The sequence below is a fragment of the Calliopsis andreniformis genome, unplaced genomic scaffold, assembly GCF_051401765.1.
Source record: "Calliopsis andreniformis isolate RMS-2024a unplaced genomic scaffold, iyCalAndr_principal scaffold0089, whole genome shotgun sequence".
Lineage (NCBI taxonomy): Eukaryota > Metazoa > Arthropoda > Insecta > Hymenoptera > Andrenidae > Calliopsis > Calliopsis andreniformis.
The window spans coordinates 194,603-219,057 of NW_027480498.1; positions in this window are offsets into that span (position 1 = coordinate 194,603).

The following is a 24,455-nucleotide window of genomic DNA, read 5'->3' on the forward strand; positions in this document are numbered from 1 at the left end:
GCAGCCAAAGCCATAGCCATAGCAGCGATACCCGTAGCCATAGTCAGAGCAGCCATAACCATAGCCATAGCAGACATAGCCGTAGCCATAGCCATAGCCATAGCAACCATAGCCATAGCCATAGCCATATCAGCCATTGCAATAGCCACAGCAGCCATACCCATAGCCATAGCCATTGCAGCCATAGCCATAGCCTTAGCCGGCATAGCTATTTCTATAGCAGACATAGAATTAGCCACAGCCATATCATCCGTATACATGGCCATAGCCACAGCAGCCAATGCAGCTACAGCCATAGCCAAAGCAGCCATAGCCATAGCCATAGCAGCCATAGCCATAGCAGCCATAGCCATAGTCATGGCAGCCGTATCCTTAGCCATAGTAGCCATAGTCATAGCCATAGCAGCCATAGCCATCGCAGACGCAGCGATAGCCATAGCCATAGCAGCCATAGCCACAGCCATAGCCATAGCAGCCATTGCCTTAGCCATGGTGGCCATAGCAGCCATAGCCGTAGCCATAGCCATAGCCATAGCAGACATGGCCATAGCCATAGCAGCCATAGCCATAGCCATAGCAACCGTAGCCGTAGCAGCCATAGCAATAGCCATAGCCATAACAGCCATAGCCATTGCCATAGCCATAGCCATAGCAGCCATAGCCATAGCAGCCAGTGCCATAGCCATAACAGACATAGCCATAGCCATAGCCATAGCAGCCATAGCCATAGCAATAGCCATAGCAGTCGTAGCCGTAGCAATAGCCATAAAAGCCATAGCCATAGCAGCCGCAGCCATAGCCATAGCCATAGCAGCCATAGCCAAGCCATTGCAGCCATAGCCATAGCAATAGCCATAGCAGCCATAGCCATAGCAGCCATAGCCATAGCCATAGCCATAGAAGCCATAGCCATAGCAGCCATAGCCATAGCCATAGCAGTCATAGCCATGGCCATAGTAGCCATTGCCTTAGCCAAGGCAGCCATAGCCATAGCCATAGCCATAGCAGCCATAGCCATAGCCATAGCAGCCATAGCCATAGCCATAGCGATATCCATAGCAGCCATAGGCATAGCCATAGCAGCCATAGCCATAACCATAGCCATAGCAGCCATAGCCATAGCCATAGCAGCCATAGACATTTTCATAGCCATAGCAGCCACAGCAGTAGCCATAGCGATAGCCATAGCAGCCATAGCCATAGCAGCCATAGCCATAGCCATAGCCATAGAAGCCATAGCCATCGCAGCCATAGCCATTGCCATAGCCATAGCAGCCATAGCCATAGCCATAGCCATAGCAGCTATAGCCATAGCCAAAGAAGTCACGGCCATAGCCATGGCACGCATAGCCATTGTCATGGCCGCCATAGCCATAGCGATAGCAGCCATAGCCATAGCAGGCGCAGCGATAGCCATAGCCATAGCGGCCATAGCCATAGCCATAGCAGCCATAGCCATAGCCATAGCCATAGCAGCCATTGCCATAGCCATGGTGGCCATAGCAGCCATAGCCGTAGCCATATACATAGCCATAGAAGCCATAGCCATAGCCATAGCGATACCCATAGCAGCCATAGGCATAGCCATAGCAGCCATAGCCATAGCCATAGCAGCCATAGCCATGGTCATAGCCATAGCAGCCATAGCAGTAGCCATAGCGGTAGCCATAGCAGCCATAGCCATAGCCATAGCAGCCATAACCATAGCAGCCATAGTCATTGCCATAGCCATAGCATACATAGCCATAGTAGCCATATCCATAGCCATAGCAGCCATAGCCATAGCAGCCATAGCCATAGCCACAGCAGCTATAGCCATACCCACAGCCATAGCAGCCATAGCCATAGCCATAGCAGTCATAGCCATGGCCATAGTAGCCTTTGCCATAGACATGCCAGCCATAGCCATAGCCATAGCAGTCATAGCCATGGCCATAGTAGGCATTGCCATAGCCATAGCAGCCATAGCCATAGCCATAGCCATAGCAGCCATAGCCATAGCCATAGCAGCCATAGCCATAGCCGTAGCGATATCCATAGCAGCCATAGGCATAGCCATAGCAGCCATAGCCATAGCCATAGCCATAGCAGCCATTGCCATAGCAATAGCCATAGCAGTCATAGCCGTAGCGATAGCCATAAAAGCCATAGCCATAGCAGCCGCAGCCATAGCCGTAGCCATAGCAGCCATAGCCAAGCCAAAGCAGCCATAGCCATAGCCATAGCAGTCATAGCCATGGCCATAGTAGCCATTGCCATAGCCATAGCAGCCATAGCCATAGGCATAGCAATAGCAGCCATAGCCAGAGCCATAGCAGCCATAGCCATAGCCATAGCGATATCCATAGCAGCCATAGGCATAGCCATAGCAGCCATAGACATAACCATAGCCACAGCAGCCATAGGGATAGCCATAGCAGCCATACGCATAGCCATAGCAGCCATGGCCATAGCCATAGCATACATAGCCATAGCAGCCATAGCCATAGCCATAGCAGCCTTAGCCATTGCAGCCATAGCCATAGCAGCAATGGCCATAGCAGCCATAGCCATAGCCATAGCAGCCAAAGCCATAGCCATAGCAGCAATGGCCTTAGCAGCCATAGCCATAGCCATAGCAGCCAATGCCATAGCCATAGCCATAGTAGCCATAGCAGCCATAGCCAAAGCCATAGCAGTCATAGCCATAGCCATAGCAGCCAAAGCCATAGCCATAGCAGCGATACCCATAGCCATAGCCACAGCAGCTATAGCCATACCCACAGCCATAGCAGCCATAACCATAGCCATAGCAGTCATAGCCTCGGCCATAGTAGCCATTGCCATAGCCATACCAGACATAGCCATAGCCGTAGCAGCCAAAGCCATAGCCATAGCAGCGATACCCATAGCCATAGTCAGAGCAGCCATAACCATAGCCATAGCAGACATAGCCGTAGCCATAGCCATAGCCATAGCAACCATAGCCATAGCCATAGCCATATCAGCCATTGCAATAGCCACAGCAGCCATACCCATAGCCATAGCCATTGCAGCCATAGCCATAGCCTTAGCCGGCATAGCTATTTCTATAGCAGACATAGAATTAGCCACAGCCATATCATCCGTATACATGGCCATAGCCACAGCAGCCAATGCAGCTACAGCCATAGCCAAAGCAGCCATAGCCATAGCCATAGCAGCCATAGCCATAGCAGCCATAGCCATAGTCATGGCAGCCGTATCCTTAGCCATAGTAGCCATAGTCATAGCCATAGCAGCCATAGCCATCGCAGACGCAGCGATAGCCATAGCCATAGCAGCCATAGCCACAGCCATAGCCATAGCAGCCATTGCCTTAGCCATGGTGGCCATAGCAGCCATAGCCGTAGCCATAGCCATAGCCATAGCAGACATGGCCATAGCCATAGCAGCCATAGCCATAGCCATAGCAACCGTAGCCGTAGCAGCCATAGCAATAGCCATAGCCATAACAGCCATAGCCATTGCCATAGCCATAGCCATAGCAGCCATAGCCATAGCAGCCAGTGCCATAGCCATAACAGACATAGCCATAGCCATAGCCATAGCAGCCATAGCCATAGCAATAGCCATAGCAGTCGTAGCCGTAGCAATAGCCATAAAAGCCATAGCCATAGCAGCCGCAGCCATAGCCATAGCCATAGCAGCCATAGCCAAGCCATTGCAGCCATAGCCATAGCAATAGCCATAGCAGCCATAGCCATAGCAGCCATAGCCATAGCCATAGCCATAGAAGCCATAGCCATAGCAGCCATAGCCATTGCCATAGCCATAGCTGCCATAGCAATAGCCATAGCCATAGCAGCTATAGCCATAGCCAAACCAGTCACGGCCATAGCCATAGCACGCATAGGCATTGTCATGGCGGCCATAGCCATAGCCATAGCAGCCGTAGCCATAGCAGGCGCAGCGATAGCCATAGCCAGAGCAGCCATAGCCATAGCCATAGCAGCCATAGCCATAGCAGCCATAGCCATAGACATAGCAGCCGTATCCATAGCCATAGTAGCCTTAGTCATAGCCATAGCAGCAATAGTAGACATAGCCATAGCCATAGCAGACATAGCCATAGCCATAGCAGCCATAGCCGCTGCCATAGCCATATCAGCAATAGTCAAAGTCATAGCAGCCATAGCCATAGCCATAGCCATAGCAGCCATAGCCATAGCCATAGCAGCCATAGCCATAGCAGCCTGTGCCATAGACATAGCAGCCATAGCCATAGCCATAGCCATAGCAGCCATAGACATAGCAATAGCCATAGCAGTCATAGCCGTAGCGATAGCCATAAAAGCCATAGCCATAGCAGCCGCAGCCATAGCCATAGCCATAGCAGCCATAGCCAAGCCATAGCAGCCATAGCCATAGCAGCCATAGCCATAGCCATAGCAGCCGTATCCATAGCCATAGTAGCCATAGTCATAGCGATAGCATCCATAGTAGACATAGCGATAGCCATAGCAGACATAGCCATAGCCATAGCAGCCATAGCCGCAGCCATAGCCATAGCAGCCATAGCCATAGCCATAGCAGTCATAGACATGGCCATAGTAGCCATTGCCATAGCCAAGGCAGCCATAGCCATAGCCATAGCCATAGCAGCCATAGCCATAGCCATAGCAGCCATAGCCATAGCCATAGCGATATCCATAGCAGCCATAGGCATAGCCATAGCAGCCATAGCCATAACCATAGCCATAGCAGCCATAGCCATAGCCATAGCAGCCATAGACATTTTCATAGCCATAGCAGCCATAGCAGTAGCCATAGCGATAGCCATAGCAGCCATAGGCATGGCCATAGCATACATAGCCATAGCAGCCATAGCCATAGCAATAGCAGCCATAGCCATAGCAGCCATAGCCATAGCAGCAATGGCCATAGCAGCCATAGCCATAGCCATAGCAGCCAAAGCCATAGCCATAGCCATAGTAGCCATAGCAGCCATAGCCATAGCAGCCATAGCCATAGCCATAGCCATAGAAGCCATAGCCGTAGCCATAGCAGCCATAGCCATAGCCATAGCCATAGCAGCCATTGCCATAGCCATGGTGGCCGTAGCAGCCATAGACGTAGCCATAGCCATAGCCATAGCAGACATAGCCATAGCCATAGCAGCCATAGCCATAGCCATAGCAACCCTAGCCATAGCAGCCATAGCCATAGCCATAGCCATAACAGCCATAGCCATTGCCATAGCCATAGCCATAGCACCCATAGCCATAGCAGCAAGTGCCATAGCCATAGCAACCATAGCCATAGCCATAGCCATAGCAGCCATAGCCATAGCAATAGCCGTAGCAGTCGTAGCCGTAGCGATAGCCATAAAAGCCATAGCCATAGCAGCCGCAGCCATAGCCCCAGCCATAGCCGCCATAGCTATTTCCATAGCAGCCGAGCCATAGCCACAGCCATAGCAGCTATAGACATAGCCATTGCCACAGCAGCCAATGCAGCTATAGCCATAGCCATAGCAGCCATAGCCAAGCCATAGCAGCCTTAGCCATAGACATAGCAATAGAAGCCATAGCCATAGCCATAGCGATATCCATAGCAGCCATAGGCATAGCCATAGCAGCCATAGCCATAGCCATAGCAGCCACAGCCATGGTCATAGGCATAGCAGCCATAGCAGTAGCCATAGCGGTAGCCATAGCAGCCATCGCCATAGCCATAGCAGCCATAACCATAGCAGCCATAGTCATTGCCATAGCCATAGCATACATAGCCATAGCAGCCATAGCCATGGCCATAGCAGCCATAGCCATAGCAGCCATAGCCATAGCCACAGCAGCTATAGCCATACCCACAGCCGTAGCAGCCATAGCCATAGCCATAGCAGTCATAGCCATGGCCATAGTAGCCATTGCCATAGCCATGCCAGCCATAGCCATAGCCATAGCAGTTATAGCCATGGCCATAGTAGGCATTGCCATAGCCATAGCAGCCATAGTCATAGCCATAGCCATAGCAGCCATAGCCATAGCCGTAGCAGCCATAGCCATAGCCGTAGCGATATCCATAGCAGCCATATGCATAGCCATAGCAGCCATAGCCATAGCCATAGCCATAGCAGCCATAGCCATAGCAATAGCCATAGCAGTCATAGTCGTAGCGATAGCCATAAAAGGCATAGCCATAGCAGCCATAGCCATGGCCATAGCAGCCATAGCCATAGCAGCCATAGCCATAGCCACAGCAGCTATAGCCATACCCACAGCCGTAGCAGCCATAGCCATAGCCATAGCAGTCATAGCCATGGCCATAGTAGCCTTTGCCATAGCCATGCCAGCCATAGCCATAGCCATAGCAGTTATAGCCATGGCCATAGTAGGCATTGCCATAGCCATAGCAGCCATAGTCATAGCCATAGCCATAGCAGCCATAGCCATAGCCGTAGCAGCCATAGCCATAGCCGTAGCGATATCCATAGCAGCCATATGCATAGCCATAGCAGCCATAGCCATAGCCATAGCCATAGCAGCCATAGCCATAGCAATAGCCATAGCAGTCATAGCCGTAGCGATAGCCATAAAAGCCATAGCCATAGCAGCCATAGCCATGGCCATAGCCATAGCAGCCATAGCCATAGCCATAGCAGCCATAGCCATAGCCGTAGCGATATCCATAGCAGCCATAGGCATAGCCATAGCAGCCATAGCCATAACCATAGCCATAGCAGCCATAGCCATAGACATAGCAGCCATAGCCATAGCCATAGCAGCCATAGCCATAGCAGCCTGTGCCATAGACATAGCAGCCATAGCCATAGCCATAGCCATAGCAGCCATAGCCATAGCCATAGCAGCCATAGCCATAGCCATAGCGATATCCATAGCAGCCATAGGCATAGCCATAGCAGCCATAGCCATAACCATAGCCATAGCAGCCATAGCCATAGCCATAGCAGCCATAGACATTTTCATAGCCATAGCAGCCATAGCAGTAGCCATAGCGATAGCCATAGCAGCCATAGGCATGGCCATAGCAGCCATGGCCATAGCCATAGCATACATAGCCATAGCAGCCATAGCCATAGCAATAGCAGCCATAGCCATAGCAGCCATAGCCATGGCAGCAATGGCCATAGCAGCCATAGCCATAGCCATAGCAGCCATAGTAGGCATAGCCATAGCCATAGCAGACATAGCCATAGCCATAGCAGCCATAGCCGCAGCCATAGCCATAGCAGCCATAGTCATAGCCATAGCAGCCATAGCCATAGCAGCCAGTGCCATAGACATAGCAGCCATAGCCATAGCCATAGCCATAGCAGCTATAGACATAGCCATAGCCACAGCAGCCAATGCAGCTGTAGCCATAGCAATAGCAGCCATAGACAAGCCATAGCAGCCTTAGCCATAGACATAGCCATAGGAGTCATAGCCATAGCCATAGCGATATCCATAGCAGCCATAGTCATAGCCATAGCAGCCATAGCCCCAGCCATAGCCGCCATAGCTATTTCCATAGCAGCCGAGCCATAGCCACAGCCATAGCAGCTATAGACATAGCCATAGCCACAGCAGCCAATGCAGCTGTAGCCATAGCAATAGCAGCCATAGACAAGCCATAGCAGCCTTAGCCATAGACATAGCCATAGGAGTCATAGCCATAGCCATAGCGATGTCCATAGCAGCCATAGGCATAGCCATAGCAGCCATAGCCATAGCCATAGAAGCCATAGCCATAGCTGCCATAGCTATATCCATAGCAGCCATAGCCAGAGCCACAGCCATTCCAGCCATAGACACAGCCATAGGGACAGCAGCCATGGCCATAGCCATAGCAGCCATAGCCATAGCCATGGTGGCCCTAGCAGCCATAGCCGTAGCAATAGCCGTTGCCATAGAAGCCACAGACATAGCCATAGCAGCCATAGCCATAGCCATAGCAGCCACAGCCTTAGCCATAGCCATATCAGCAATAGCCACAGCCACAGCAGCCATAGCCATAGCCATAGCCATAGCAGCTATAGACAACGCCATAGCCGCCATAGATATTTCCATAGCAGCCGTAGCCATAGCCACAGCAGCCGTATCCATAGCCATAGTAGCCATAGTCATAGCCACAGCAGCCATGGTAGACATAGCCATAGCCATAGCAGAGGTAGCCATAGCCATAGCAGCAATAGCCGCAGCCATAGCCATATCAGCCATAGTCAAAGCCATAGCAGCCATAGCCATAGCCATAGCCATAGAAGCCATAGCCATAGCAGCCATAGCCATTGCGATAGCCATAGCAGCCATAGCCATAGCCATAGCCATAGCAGCTATAGCCATAGCCAAACCAGTCACGGCCATAGCCATAGCACGCATAGGCATTGTCATGGCGGCCATAGCCATAGCCATAGCAGCCGTAGCCATAGCAGACGCAGCGATAGCCGTAGCCGGAGCAGCCATAGCCATAGCCATAGCAGCCATAGCCATAGCAGCCATAGCCATAGCCATAGCAGCCGTATCCATAGCCATAGTAGCCATAGTCATAGCCATAGCAGCAATAGTAGACATAGCCATAGCCATAGCAGCCATAGCCGCTGCCATAGCTATATCAGCCATAGTCAAAGCCATAGCAGCCATAGCCATAGCCATAGCCATAGCAGCCATAGCCATAGCCATAGCAGCCATAGCCATAGCAGCCTGTGCCATAGACATAGCAGCCATAGCCATAGCCATAGCCATAGCAGCCATAGCCATAGCAATAGCCATAGCAGTCATAGCCGTAGCGATAGCCATAAAAGCCATAGCCATAGCAGCCGCAGCCATAGCCATTGCCATAGCGGCCATAGCCAAGCCATAGCAGCCATAGCCATAGCCATAGCAGTCATAGACATGGCCATAGTAGCCATTGCCATAGCCAAGGCAGCCATAGCCATAGCCATGGCCATAGCAGCCATAGCCATAGCAGCCATAGCCATAGCCACAGCAGCCATAGCCATACCCACAGCCGTAGCAGCCATAGCCATAGCCATAGCAGTCATAGCCATGGCCATAGTAGCCTTTGCCATAGCCATGCCAGCCATAGCCATAGCCATAGCAGCCATAGCCATGGCCATAGTAGGCAATGCCATAGCCATCGCAGCAATAGCCATTGCCATAGCCATAGCAGCCATAGCCATAGCCATAGCCATAGAAGCTATAGCCATAGCCAAAGAAGTCACGGCCATAGCCATGGCACGCGTAGCCATTGTCATGGCCGCCATAGCCATAGCTATAGCAGCCATAGCCATAGCAGGCGCAGCGATAGCCATAGCCATAGCGGCCATAGCCATAGCCATAGCAGCCATAGCCATAGCCATAGCCATAGCAGCCATTGCCATAGCCATGGTGGCCGTAGCAGCCATAGCCGTAGCCATAGCCATAGCCATAGCAGACATAGCCATAGCCATAGCAGCCATAGCCATAGCCATAGCAACCATAGCCATAGCAGCCATAGCCATAGCCATAGCCATAACAGCCATAGCCATTGCCATAGCCATAGCCATAGCACCCAAAGCCATAGCAGCAAGTGCCATAGCCATAGCAACCATAGCCATAGCCATAGCCATAGCAGTCGTAGCCGTAGCGATAGCCATAAAAGCCATAGCCATAGCAGCCGCAGCCATAGCCCCAGCCATAGCCGCCATAGCTATTTCCATAGCAGCCGAGCCATAGCCACAGCCATAGCAGCTATAGACATAGCCATAGCCACAGCAGCCAATGCAGCTATAGCCATAGCCATAGCAGCCATAGCCAAGCCATAGCAGCCTTAGCCATAGACATAGGCATAGAAGCCATAGCCATAGCCATAGCGATATCCATAGCAGCCATAGGCATAGCCATAGCAGCCATAGCCATAGCCATAGCAGCCATAGCCATGGTCATAGCCATAGCAGCCATAGCAGTAGCCATAGCGGTAGCCATAGCAGCCATAGGCATAGCCATAGCAGCCATAACCATAGCAGCCATAGTCATTGCCATAGCCATAGCATACATAGCCATAGCAGCCATAGCCATGGCCATAGCAGCCATAGCCATAGCAGCCATAGCCATAGCCACAGCAGCCATAGCCATACCCACAGCCGTAGCAGCCATAGCCATAGCCATAGCAGTCATAGCCATGGCCATAGTAGCCTTTGCCATAGCCATGCCAGCCATAGCCATAGCCATAGCAGCCATAGCCATGGCCATAGTAGGCATTGCCATAGCCATAGCAGCCATAGTCATAGCCATAGCCATAGCAGCCATAGCCATAGCCATAGCAGCCATAGCCATAGCCGTAGCGATAACCATAGCAGCCATATGCATAGCCATAGCAGCCATGGCCATAGCCATAGCAGCCATAGCCATAGCAGCCATAGCCATAGCAGTAGCCATAGCGGTAGCCATAGCAGCCATCGCCATAGCCATAGCAGCCATAACCATAGCAGCCATAGTCATTGCCATAGCCATAGCATACATAGCCATAGCAGCCATAGCCATGGCCATAGCAGCCATAGCCATAGCAGCCATAGCCATAGCCACAGCAGCTATAGCCATACCCACAGCCGTAGCAGCCATAGCCATAGCCATAGCAGTCATAGCCATGGCCATAGTAGCCTTTGCCATAGCCATGCCAGCCATAGCCATAGCCATAGCAGTTATAGCCATGGCCATAGTAGGCATTGCCATAGCCATAGCAGCCATAGTCATAGCCATAGCCATAGCAGCCATAGCCATAGCCGTAGCAGCCATAGCCATAGCCGTAGCGATATCCATAGCAGCCATATGCATAGCCATAGCAGCCATAGCCATAGCCATAGCCATAGCAGCCATAGCCATAGCAATAGCCATAGCAGTCATAGTCGTAGCGATAGCCATAAAAGGCATAGCCATAGCAGCCATAGCCATGGCCATAGCAGCCATAGCCATAGCAGCCATAGCCATAGCCACAGCAGCTATAGCCATACCCACAGCCGTAGCAGCCATAGCCATAGCCATAGCAGTCATAGCCATGGCCATAGTAGCCTTTGCCATAGCCATGCCAGCCATAGCCATAGCCATAGCAGTTATAGCCATGGCCATAGTAGGCATTGCCATAGCCATAGCAGCCATAGTCATAGCCATAGCCATAGCAGCCATAGCCATAGCCGTAGCAGCCATAGCCATAGCCGTAGCGATATCCATAGCAGCCATATGCATAGCCATAGCAGCCATAGCCATAGCCATAGCCATAGCAGCCATAGCCATAGCAATAGCCATAGCAGTCATAGCCGTAGCGATAGCCATAAAAGCCATAGCCATAGCAGCCATAGCCATGGCCATAGCCATAGCAGCCATAGCCATAGACATAGCAGCCATAGCCATAGCCGTAGCGATATCCATAGCAGCCATAGGCATAGCCATAGCAGCCATAGCCATAACCATAGCCATAGCAGCCATAGCCATAGACATAGCAGCCATAGCCATAGCCATAGCAGCCATAGCCATAGCAGCCTGTGCCATAGACATAGCAGCCATAGCCATAGCCATAGCCATAGCAGCCATAGCCATAGCCATAGCAGCCATAGCCATAGCCATAGCGATATCCATAGCAGCCATAGGCATAGCCATAGCAGCCATAGCCATAACCATAGCCATAGCAGCCATAGCCATAGCCATAGCAGCCATAGACATTTTCATAGCCATAGCAGCCATAGCAGTAGCCATAGCGATAGCCATAGCAGCCATAGGCATGGCCATAGCAGCCATGGCCATAGCCATAGCATACATAGCCATAGCAGCCATAGCCATAGCAATAGCAGCCATAGCCATAGCAGCCATAGCCATGGCAGCAATGGCCATAGCAGCCATAGCCATAGCCATAGCAGCCATAGTAGGCATAGCCATAGCCATAGCAGACATAGCCATAGCCATAGCAGCCATAGCCGCAGCCATAGCCATAGCAGCCATAGTCATAGCCATAGCAGCCATAGCCATAGCAGCCAGTGCCATAGACATAGCAGCCATAGCCATAGCCATAGCCATAGCAGCTATAGACATAGCCATAGCCACAGCAGCCAATGCAGCTGTAGCCATAGCAATAGCAGCCATAGACAAGCCATAGCAGCCTTAGCCATAGACATAGCCATAGGAGTCATAGCCATAGCCATAGCGATATCCATAGCAGCCATAGTCATAGCCATAGCAGCCATAGCCCCAGCCATAGCCGCCATAGCTATTTCCATAGCAGCCGAGCCATAGCCACAGCCATAGCAGCTATAGACATAGCCATAGCCACAGCAGCCAATGCAGCTGTAGCCATAGCAATAGCAGCCATAGACAAGCCATAGCAGCCTTAGCCATAGACATAGCCATAGGAGTCATAGCCATAGCCATAGCGATGTCCATAGCAGCCATAGGCATAGCCATAGCAGCCATAGCCATAGCCATAGAAGCCATAGCCATAGCTGCCATAGCTATATCCATAGCAGCCATAGCCAGAGCCACAGCCATTCCAGCCATAGACACAGCCATAGGGACAGCAGCCATGGCCATAGCCATAGCAGCCATAGCCATAGCCATGGTGGCCCTAGCAGCCATAGCCGTAGCAATAGCCGTTGCCATAGAAGCCACAGACATAGCCATAGCAGCCATAGCCATAGCCATAGCAGCCACAGCCTTAGCCATAGCCATATCAGCAATAGCCACAGCCACAGCAGCCATAGCCATAGCCATAGCCATAGCAGCTATAGACAACGCCATAGCCGCCATAGATATTTCCATAGCAGCCGTAGCCATAGCCACAGCAGCCGTATCCATAGCCATAGTAGCCATAGTCATAGCCACAGCAGCCATGGTAGACATAGCCATAGCCATAGCAGAGGTAGCCATAGCCATAGCAGCAATAGCCGCAGCCATAGCCATATCAGCCATAGTCAAAGCCATAGCAGCCATAGCCATAGCCATAGCCATAGAAGCCATAGCCATAGCAGCCATAGCCATTGCGATAGCCATAGCAGCCATAGCCATAGCCATAGCCATAGCAGCTATAGCCATAGCCAAACCAGTCACGGCCATAGCCATAGCACGCATAGGCATTGTCATGGCGGCCATAGCCATAGCCATAGCAGCCGTAGCCATAGCAGACGCAGCGATAGCCGTAGCCGGAGCAGCCATAGCCATAGCCATAGCAGCCATAGCCATAGCAGCCATAGCCATAGCCATAGCAGCCGTATCCATAGCCATAGTAGCCATAGTCATAGCCATAGCAGCAATAGTAGACATAGCCATAGCCATAGCAGCCATAGCCGCTGCCATAGCTATATCAGCCATAGTCAAAGCCATAGCAGCCATAGCCATAGCCATAGCCATAGCAGCCATAGCCATAGCCATAGCAGCCATAGCCATAGCAGCCTGTGCCATAGACATAGCAGCCATAGCCATAGCCATAGCCATAGCAGCCATAGCCATAGCAATAGCCATAGCAGTCATAGCCGTAGCGATAGCCATAAAAGCCATAGCCATAGCAGCCGCAGCCATAGCCATTGCCATAGCGGCCATAGCCAAGCCATAGCAGCCATAGCCATAGCCATAGCAGTCATAGACATGGCCATAGTAGCCATTGCCATAGCCAAGGCAGCCATAGCCATAGCCATGGCCATAGCAGCCATAGCCATAGCAGCCATAGCCATAGCCACAGCAGCCATAGCCATACCCACAGCCGTAGCAGCCATAGCCATAGCCATAGCAGTCATAGCCATGGCCATAGTAGCCTTTGCCATAGCCATGCCAGCCATAGCCATAGCCATAGCAGCCATAGCCATGGCCATAGTAGGCAATGCCATAGCCATCGCAGCAATAGCCATTGCCATAGCCATAGCAGCCATAGCGATAGCCATAGCCATACCAGCTATAGCCATAGCCAAAGAAGTCACGGCCATAGCCATGGCACGCGTAGCCATTGTCATGGCCGCCATAGCCATAGCTATAGCAGCCATAGCCATAGCAGCCGCAGCCATAGCCCCAGCCATAGCCGCCATAGCTATTTCCATAGCAGCCGAGCCATAGCCACAGCCATAGCAGCTATAGACATAGCCATAGCCACAGCAGCCAATGCAGCTATAGCCATAGCCATAGCAGCCATAGCCAAGCCATAGCAGCCGTAGCCATAGAAGCCATAGCCATAGAAGCCATAGCCATAGCTGCCATATCTATATCCATAGCAGCCATAGCCAGAGCCACAGCCATACCAGCCATAGACACAGCCATAGGGACAGCAGCCATGGCCATAGCCATAGCAGCCATAGCCATAGCCATGGTGGCCCTAGCAGCCATAGCCGTAGCAATAGCCGTTGCCACAGAAGCCATAGACATAGCCATAGCAGTCATAGCCATAGCCATAGCAGCCAAAGCCATAGCCATAGCAGCGATACCCATAGCCATAGCCACAGCAGCTATAGCCATACCCACAGCCATAGCAGCCATAGCCATAGCCATAGCAGTCATAGCCACGGCCATAGTAGCCATTGCCATAGCCATAGCAGACATAGCCATAGCCATAGCAGCCAAAGCCATAGCCATAGCAGCGATACCCATAGCCATAGTCATAGCAGCCATAACCATAGCCATAGCAGACATAGCCGTAGCCATAGCCATAGCCATAGCAGCCATAGCCATAGCCATAGCCATATCAGTCATTGCAATAGCCACAGCAGCCATACCCATAGCCATAGCCATTGCAGCCATAGCCATAGCCTTAGCCGGCATAGCTATTTCTATAGCAGACATAGAATTAGCCACAGACATATCATCCATATACATGGCCATAGCCACAGCAGCCAATGCAGCTACAGCCATAGCCAAAGCTGCCATAGCCATAGCCATAGCAGCCATAGCCATAGCAGCCATAGCCATAGCCATAGCAGCCGTATCCTTAGCCATAGTAGCCATAGCCATAGCCATAGCAGCCATTGCCGTAGCCATGGTGGGCATAGCAGCCATAGCCATTGCCATAGCCATAGCAGCCATAGCCATAGCGGCGATAGCCCTAGCCATAGCAGCCATAGCCATAGCCATAGCCGCCATAGCCATAGCAGCCATAGCCATAGCAGCCATAGCCATAGCAGCCATAGCCATAGCCATAGCCATAGCCATAGCCATAGCAGCTATAGCCATAGAGAAACCAGTCACGGCCATAGCCATAGCACGCATAGCCATTGTCACGGCTACCATAGCCATAGCCATAGCAGCCATAGCCATTGCCATAGCCATAGCAGCCATAGCCATAGCCATAGCCATAGCAGCTATAGCCATAGCCAAACCAGTCACGGCCATAGCCATAGCACGCATAGTCATTGTCATGGCGGCCATAGCCATAGCCATAGCAGCCGTAGCCATAGCAGACGCAGCGATAGCCATAGCCAGAGCAGCCATAGCCATAGCCATAGCAGCCATAGCCATAGCAGCCATAGCCATAGCAGCCATAGCCATAGCAGCCATAGCCCTAGCCATAGCAGCCGTATCCATAGCCATAGTAGCCATAGTCATAGCCATAGCAGCCATAGTAGACATAGCCATAGCCATAGCAGACATAGCCATAGCCATAGCAGCCATAGCCGCTGCCATAGCCATATCAGCTATAGTCAAAGCCATAGCAGCCATAGCCATAGCCATAGCCATAGCAGCCATAGCCATAGCCATAGCAGCCATAGCCATAGCAGCCAGTGCCATAGACATAGCAGCCAAGCCATAGCCACAGCCATAGCAGCCATAGCCATAGCAATAGCCATAGCAGTCATAGCCGTAGCGATAGCCATAAAAGCCATAGCCATAGCAGCCGCAGCCATAGCCATAGCCATAGCAGCCATAGCCAAGCCATAGCAGCCATAGCCATAGCAGCCATAGCCATAGCCATAGCAGCCGTATCCATAGCCATAGTAGCCATAGTCATAGCGATAGCAGCCATAGTAGACATAGCCATAGCCATAGCAGACATAGCCATAGCCATAGCAGCCATAGCCGCAGCCATAGCCATAGCAGCCATAGTCAAAGCCATAGCAGCCATAGCCATAGCAGCCAGTGCCATAGACACAGCAGCCATAGCCATAGCCATAGCCATAGCAGCCATAGCCATAGCAATAGCCATAGCAGTCATAGCCGTAGCGATAGCCATAAAAGCCATAGCCATAGCCAAAGAAGTCACGGCCATAGCCATGGCACGCGTAGCCATTGTCATGGCCGCCATAGCCATAGCTATAGCAGCCATAGCCATAGCAGCCGCAGCCATAGCCCCAGCCATAGCCGCCATAGCTATTTCCATAGCAGCCGAGCCATAGCCACAGCCATAGCAGCTATAGACATAGCCATAGCCACAGCAGCCAATGCAGCTATAGCCATAGCCATAGCAGCCATAGCCAAGCCATAGCAGCCGTAGCCATAGAAGCCATAGCCATAGAAGCCATAGCCATAGCTGCCATATCTATATCCATAGCAGCCATAGCCAGAGCCACAGCCATACCAGCCATAGACACAGCCATAGGGACAGCAGCCATGGCCATAGCCATAGCAGCCATAGCCATAGCCATGGTGGCCCTAGCAGCCATAGCCGTAGCAATAGCCGTTGCCACAGAAGCCATAGACATAGCCATAGCAGTCATAGCCATAGCCATAGCAGCCAAAGCCATAGCCATAGCAGCGATACCCATAGCCATAGCCACAGCAGCTATAGCCATACCCACAGCCATAGCAGCCATAGCCATAGCCATAGCAGTCATAGCCACGGCCATAGTAGCCATTGCCATAGCCATAGCAGACATAGCCATAGCCATAGCAGCCAAAGCCATAGCCATAGCAGCGATACCCATAGCCATAGTCATAGCAGCCATAACCATAGCCATAGCAGACATAGCCGTAGCCATAGCCATAGCCATAGCAGCCATAGCCATAGCCATAGCCATATCAGTCATTGCAATAGCCACAGCAGCCATACCCATAGCCATAGCCATTGCAGCCATAGCCATAGCCTTAGCCGGCATAGCTATTTCTATAGCAGACATAGAATTAGCCACAGACATATCATCCATATACATGGCCATAGCCACAGCAGCCAATGCAGCTACAGCCATAGCCAAAGCTGCCATAGCCATAGCCATAGCAGCCATAGCCATAGCAGCCGCAGCCATAGCCCCAGCCATAGCCGCCATAGCTATTTCCATAGCAGCCGAGCCATAGCCACAGCCATAGCAGCTATAGACATAGCCATAGCCACAGCAGCCAATGCAGCTATAGCCATAGCCATAGCAGCCATAGCCAAGCCATAGCAGCCGTAGCCATAGAAGCCATAGCCATAGAAGCCATAGCCATAGCTGCCATATCTATATCCATAGCAGCCATAGCCAGAGCCACAGCCATACCAGCCATAGACACAGCCATAGGGACAGCAGCCATGGCCATAGCCATAGCAGCCATAGCCATAGCCATGGTGGCCCTAGCAGCCATAGCCGTAGCAATAGCCGTTGCCACAGAAGCCATAGACATAGCCATAGCAGTCATAGCCATAGCCATAGCAGCCAAAGCCATAGCCATAGCAGCGATACCCATAGCCATAGCCACAGCAGCTATAGCCATACCCACAGCCATAGCAGCCATAGCCATAGCCATAGCAGTCATAGCCACGGCCATAGTAGCCATTGCCATAGCCATAGCAGACATAGCCATAGCCATAGCAGCCAAAGCCATAGCCATAGCAGCGATACCCATAGCCATAGTCATAGCAGCCATAACCATAGCCATAGCAGACATAGCCGTAGCCATAGCCATAGCCATAGCAGCCATAGCCATAGCCATAGCCATATCAGTCATTGCAATAGCCACAGCAGCCATACCCATAGCCATAGCCATTGCAGCCATAGCCATAGCCTTAGCCGGCATAGCTATTTCTATAGCAGACATAGAATTAGCCACAGACATATCATCCATATACATGGCCATAGCCACAGCAGCCAATGCAGCTACAGCCATAGCCAAAGCTGCCATAGCCATAGCCATAGCAGCCATAGCCATAGCAGCCATAGCCATAGCCATAGCAGCCGTATCCTTAGCCATAGTAGCCATAGCCATAGCCATAGCAGCCATTGCCGTAGCCATGGTGGGCATAGCAGCCATAGCCATTGCCATAGCCATAGCAGCCATAGCCATAGCGGCGATAGCCCTAGCCATAGCAGCCATAGCCATAGCCATAGCCGCCATAGCCATAGCAGCCATAGCCATAGCAGCCATAGCCATAGCAGCCATAGCCATAGCCATAGCCATAGCCATAGCCATAGCAGCTATAGCCATAGAGAAACCAGTCACGGCCATAGCCATAGCACGCATAGCCATTGTCACGGCTACCATAGCCATAGCCATAGCAGCCATAGCCATTGCCATAGCCATAGCAGCCATAGCCATAGCCATAGCCATAGCAGCTATAGCCATAGCCAAACCAGTCACGGCCATAGCCATAGCACGCATAGTCATTGTCATGGCGGCCATAGCCATAGCCATAGCAGCCGTAGCCATAGCAGACGCAGCGATAGCCATAGCCAGAGCAGCCATAGCCATAGCCATAGCAGCCATAGCCATAGCAGCCATAGCCATAGCAGCCATAGCCATAGCAGCCATAGCCCTAGCCATAGCAGCCGTATCCATAGCCATAGTAGCCATAGTCATAGCCATAGCAGCCATAGTAGACATAGCCATAGCCATAGCAGACATAGCCATAGCCATAGCAGCCATAGCCGCTGCCATAGCCATATCAGCTATAGTCAAAGCCATAGCAGCCATAGCCATAGCCATAGCCATAGCAGCCATAGCCATAGCCATAGCAGCCATAGCCATAGCAGCCAGTGCCATAGACATAGCAGCCAAGCCATAGCCACAGCCATAGCAGCCATAGCCATAGCAATAGCCATAGCAGTCATAGCCGTAGCGATAGCCATAAAAGCCATAGCCATAGCAGCCGCAGCCATAGCCATAGCCATAGCAGCCATAGCCAAGCCATAGCAGCCATAGCCATAGCAGCCATAGCCATAGCCATAGCAGCCGTATCCATAGCCATAGTAGCCATAGTCATAGCGATAGCAGCCATAGTAGACATAGCCATAGCCATAGCAGACATAGCCATAGCCATAGCAGCCATAGCCGCAGCCATAGCCATAGCAGCCATAGTCAAAGCCATAGCAGCCATAGCCATAGCAGCCAGTGCCATAGACACAGCAGCCATAGCCATAGCCATAGCCATAGCAGCCATAGCCATAGCAATAGCCATAGCAGTCATAGCCGTAGCGATAGCCATAAAAGCCATAGCCATAGCAGCCGCAGCCATAGCCATTGCCATAGCAGCCATAGCCATAGCCATAGCAGTCATAGACATGGCCATAGTAGCCATTGCCATAGCCAAGGCAGCCATAGCCATAGCCATGGCCATAGCAGCCATAGCCATAGCAGCCATAGCCATAGCCACAGCAGCCATAGCCATACCCACAGCCGTAGCAGCCATAGCCATAGCCATAGCAGTCATAGCCATGGCCATAGTAGCCTTTGCCATAGCCATGCCAGCCATAGCCATAGCCATAGCAGCCATTGCCATGGCCATAGTAGGCATTGCCATAGCCATCGCAGCAATAGCCATTGCCATAGCCATAGCAGCCATAGCCATAGCCATAGCCATACCAGCTATAGCCATAGCCAAAGAAGTCACGGCCATAGCCATGGCACGCGTAGCCATTGTCATGGCCGCCATAGCCATAGCTATAGCAGCCATAGCCATAGCAGGCGCAGCGATAGCCATAGCCATAGCGGCCATAGCCATAGCCATAGCAGCCATAGCCGTAGCCATAGCCATAGCAGCCATTGCCATAGCCATGGTGGCCGTAGCAGCCATAGCCGTAGCCATAGCCATAGCCATAGCAGACATAGCCATAGCCATAGCAGGCATAGCCATAGCCATAGCAACCATAGCCATAGCAGCCATAGCCATAGCAGCCTGTGCCATAGACATAGCAGCCATAGCCATAGCCATAGCCATAGCAGCCATAGCCATAGCAATAGCCATAGCAGCCATAGCCATAGCCATAGCAGCCATAGCCATAGCAGCCAGTGCCATAGACATAGCAGCCAAGCCATAGCCATAGCCATAGAAGCCATAGCCATAGCTGCCATAGCTATATCCATAGCAGCCATAGCCAGAGCCACAGCCATTCCAGCCATAGACACAGCCATAGGGACAGCAGCCATGGCCATAGCCATAGCAGCCATAGCCATAGCCATGGTGGCCCTAGCAGCCATAGCCGTAGCAATAGCCGTTGCCATAGAAGCCACAGACATAGCCATAGCAGCCATAGCCATAGCCATAGCAGCCACAGCCTTAGCCATAGCCATATCAGCAATAGCCACAGCCACAGCAGCCATAGCCATAGCCATAGCCATAGCAGCTATAGACAACGCCATAGCCGCCATAGATATTTCCATAGCAGCCGTAGCCATAGCCACAGCAGCCGTATCCATAGCCATAGTAGCCATAGTCATAGCCACAGCAGCCATGGTAGACATAGCCATAGCCATAGCAGAGGTAGCCATAGCCATAGCAGCAATAGCCGCAGCCATAGCCATATCAGCCATAGTCAAAGCCATAGCAGCCATAGCCATAGCCATAGCCATAGAAGCCATAGCCATAGCAGCCATAGCCATTGCGATAGCCATAGCAGCCATAGCCATAGCCATAGCCATAGCAGCTATAGCCATAGCCAAACCAGTCACGGCCATAGCCATAGCACGCATAGGCATTGTCATGGCGGCCATAGCCATAGCCATAGCAGCCGTAGCCATAGCAGACGCAGCGATAGCCGTAGCCGGAGCAGCCATAGCCATAGCCATAGCAGCCATAGCCATAGCAGCCATAGCCATAGCCATAGCAGCCGTATCCATAGCCATAGTAGCCATAGTCATAGCCATAGCAGCAATAGTAGACATAGCCATAGCCATAGCAGCCATAGCCGCTGCCATAGCTATATCAGCCATAGTCAAAGCCATAGCAGCCATAGCCATAGCCATAGCCATAGCAGCCATAGCCATAGCCATAGCAGCCATAGCCATAGCAGCCTGTGCCATAGACATAGCAGCCATAGCCATAGCCATAGCCATAGCAGCCATAGCCATAGCAATAGCCATAGCAGTCATAGCCGTAGCGATAGCCATAAAAGCCATAGCCATAGCAGCCGCAGCCATAGCCATTGCCATAGCGGCCATAGCCAAGCCATAGCAGCCATAGCCATAGCCATAGCAGTCATAGACATGGCCATAGTAGCCATTGCCATAGCCAAGGCAGCCATAGCCATAGCCATGGCCATAGCAGCCATAGCCATAGCAGCCATAGCCATAGCCACAGCAGCCATAGCCATACCCACAGCCGTAGCAGCCATAGCCATAGCCATAGCAGTCATAGCCATGGCCATAGTAGCCTTTGCCATAGCCATGCCAGCCATAGCCATAGCCATAGCAGCCATAGCCATGGCCATAGTAGGCAATGCCATAGCCATCGCAGCAATAGCCATTGCCATAGCCATAGCAGCCATAGCGATAGCCATAGCCATACCAGCTATAGCCATAGCCAAAGAAGTCACGGCCATAGCCATGGCACGCGTAGCCATTGTCATGGCCGCCATAGCCATAGCTATAGCAGCCATAGCCATAGCAGCCGCAGCCATAGCCCCAGCCATAGCCGCCATAGCTATTTCCATAGCAGCCGAGCCATAGCCACAGCCATAGCAGCTATAGACATAGCCATAGCCACAGCAGCCAATGCAGCTATAGCCATAGCCATAGCAGCCATAGCCAAGCCATAGCAGCCGTAGCCATAGAAGCCATAGCCATAGAAGCCATAGCCATAGCTGCCATATCTATATCCATAGCAGCCATAGCCAGAGCCACAGCCATACCAGCCATAGACACAGCCATAGGGACAGCAGCCATGGCCATAGCCATAGCAGCCATAGCCATAGCCATGGTGGCCCTAGCAGCCATAGCCGTAGCAATAGCCGTTGCCACAGAAGCCATAGACATAGCCATAGCAGTCATAGCCATAGCCATAGCAGCCAAAGCCATAGCCATAGCAGCGATACCCATAGCCATAGCCACAGCAGCTATAGCCATACCCACAGCCATAGCAGCCATAGCCATAGCCATAGCAGTCATAGCCACGGCCATAGTAGCCATTGCCATAGCCATAGCAGACATAGCCATAGCCATAGCAGCCAAAGCCATAGCCATAGCAGCGATACCCATAGCCATAGTCATAGCAGCCATAACCATAGCCATAGCAGACATAGCCGTAGCCATAGCCATAGCCATAGCAGCCATAGCCATAGCCATAGCCATATCAGTCATTGCAATAGCCACAGCAGCCATACCCATAGCCATAGCCATTGCAGCCATAGCCATAGCCTTAGCCGGCATAGCTATTTCTATAGCAGACATAGAATTAGCCACAGACATATCATCCATATACATGGCCATAGCCACAGCAGCCAATGCAGCTACAGCCATAGCCAAAGCTGCCATAGCCATAGCCATAGCAGCCATAGCCATAGCAGCCATAGCCATAGCCATAGCAGCCGTATCCTTAGCCATAGTAGCCATAGCCATAGCCATAGCAGCCATTGCCGTAGCCATGGTGGGCATAGCAGCCATAGCCATTGCCATAGCCATAGCAGCCATAGCCATAGCGGCGATAGCCCTAGCCATAGCAGCCATAGCCATAGCCATAGCAGCCATAGCCATAGCAGCCATAGCCATAGCAGCCATAGCCATAGCAGCCATAGCCATAGCCATAGCCATAGCCATAGCCATAGCAGCTATAGCCATAGAGAAACCAGTCACGGCCATAGCCATAGCACGCATAGCCATTGTCACGGCTACCATAGCCATAGCCATAGCAGCCATAGCCATTGCCATAGCCATAGCAGCCATAGCCATAGCCATAGCCATAGCAGCTATAGCCATAGCCAAACCAGTCACGGCCATAGCCATAGCACGCATAGTCATTGTCATGGCGGCCATAGCCATAGCCATAGCAGCCGTAGCCATAGCAGACGCAGCGATAGCCATAGCCAGAGCAGCCATAGCCATAGCCATAGCAGCCATAGCCATAGCAGCCATAGCCATAGCAGCCATAGCCATAGCAGCCATAGCCCTAGCCATAGCAGCCGTATCCATAGCCATAGTAGCCATAGTCATAGCCATAGCAGCCATAGTAGACATAGCCATAGCCATAGCAGACATAGCCATAGCCATAGCAGCCATAGCCGCTGCCATAGCCATATCAGCTATAGTCAAAGCCATAGCAGCCATAGCCATAGCCATAGCCATAGCAGCCATAGCCATAGCCATAGCAGCCATAGCCATAGCAGCCAGTGCCATAGACATAGCAGCCAAGCCATAGCCACAGCCATAGCAGCCATAGCCATAGCAATAGCCATAGCAGTCATAGCCGTAGCGATAGCCATAAAAGCCATAGCCATAGCAGCCGCAGCCATAGCCATAGCCATAGCAGCCATAGCCAAGCCATAGCAGCCATAGCCATAGCAGCCATAGCCATAGCCATAGCAGCCGTATCCATAGCCATAGTAGCCATAGTCATAGCGATAGCAGCCATAGTAGACATAGCCATAGCCATAGCAGACATAGCCATAGCCATAGCAGCCATAGCCGCAGCCATAGCCATAGCAGCCATAGTCAAAGCCATAGCAGCCATAGCCATAGCAGCCAGTGCCATAGACATAGCAGCCATAGCCATAGCCATAGCCATAGCAGCCATAGCCATAGCAATAGCCATAGCAGTCATAGCCGTAGCGATAGCCATAAAAGCCATAGCCATAGCAGCCGCAGCCATAGCCATTGCCATAGCAGCCATAGCCATAGCCATAGCAGTCATAGACATGGCCATAGTAGCCATTGCCATAGCCAAGGCAGCCATAGCCATAGCCATGGCCATAGCAGCCATAGCCATAGCAGCCATAGCCATAGCCACAGCAGCCATAGCCATACCCACAGCCGTAGCAGCCATAGCCATAGCCATAGCAGTCATAGCCATGGCCATAGTAGCCTTTGCCATAGCCATGCCAGCCATAGCCATAGCCATAGCAGCCATAGCCATGGCCATAGTAGGCATTGCCATAGCCATCGCAGCAATAGCCATTGCCATAGCCATAGCAGCCATAGCCATAGCCATAGCCATACCAGCTATAGCCATAGCCAAAGAAGTCACGGCCATAGCCATGGCACGCGTAGCCATTGTCATGGCCGCCATAGCCATAGCTATAGCAGCCATAGCCATAGCAGGCGCAGCGATAGCCATAGCCATAGCGGCCATAGCCATAGCCATAGCAGCCATAGCCATAGCCATAGCCATAGCAGCCATTGCCATAGCCATGGTGGCCGTAGCAGCCATAGCCGTAGCCA